This window comes from Nicotiana tomentosiformis, chromosome 9 (assembly GCF_000390325.3).
Source record: "Nicotiana tomentosiformis chromosome 9, ASM39032v3, whole genome shotgun sequence".
NCBI classification, from domain to species: Eukaryota; Viridiplantae; Streptophyta; class Magnoliopsida; order Solanales; family Solanaceae; genus Nicotiana; species Nicotiana tomentosiformis.
Window position 1 is genome coordinate 5071569 of NC_090820.1, and position 777 is coordinate 5072345.

Sequence of the window (777 nt, forward strand, 5' to 3'; positions counted from 1 at the left end):
CCGAAACAATGTGACTGGCCTGAACAATCAGGGTGTAGCACCTCTTGTTCCAGAAACGACCTTGTATGATTGGGCACAACCCACCGCTGAAAATTTGGCATCCGCAATTGTAGTCCCGAACATACAAGCGGAGACATTTCAATTCACAAACAACATGCTACATCTGTTGCAGAACAAGGGACTGTTCTCAAGGTCATACATTGAAGATCCACAGCAACATCTGAAAAATGTTTTGTCAATTTGTGTCACTCAAAGACAACCAAATGTGACACCGGAAGCAATCAAACTGTTATTGTTTCCATTCTTAGTCACTGGGGAGGCTCAGACTTGGCTCAATTCGCTCCCCATAAATTCCATCACCACATGGGAGGAATTGGTCAAGCAGTTCTTGAACAAGTTCTACCCGCCAAATAAGAATGCCAAGCAAGTTGATGAGATATTGAGCTTCAGGCAGAAACCAATTGAAACACTACAAGATACGTGGGAGAGGTTCAAGGGGATGCTGGTTAAGTGTCCACATCATGGCATTCCAGATCAGATATTGGGACAAAGGTTTTATATGGGATTGGCAGATAGCTTGAAGGCCAATGTTGATGCTTCAGCAATAGGAGCATTTTTGAGCAAATCATTTAGAGAGTGTAAGGTCCTACGAGATAAAATGGCTCAAAACTCAGGATGGATGACAAGAGACACTATAATCACCCTTGTAGTTCACTCAGTGGCTTTGGACCCAAAAAACTCCATAGCCAAGAATATGGCCACTGTGATGACGCAAAT

The 777-nt window shown here is 43.2% G+C and overlaps 1 non-coding gene across 1 annotated transcript; it reads right to left on the reverse strand.

Annotated features, from left to right (window-relative positions):
- Positions 1–421: 421 nt before the first annotated feature.
- Positions 422–528, reverse strand: LOC117274674 (small nucleolar RNA R71). Its single transcript, XR_004504820.1, has one exon. It is a non-coding gene; the product is annotated as a small nucleolar RNA R71 (small nucleolar RNA).
- Between the last annotated feature and the right edge of the window lie 249 nt (positions 529–777).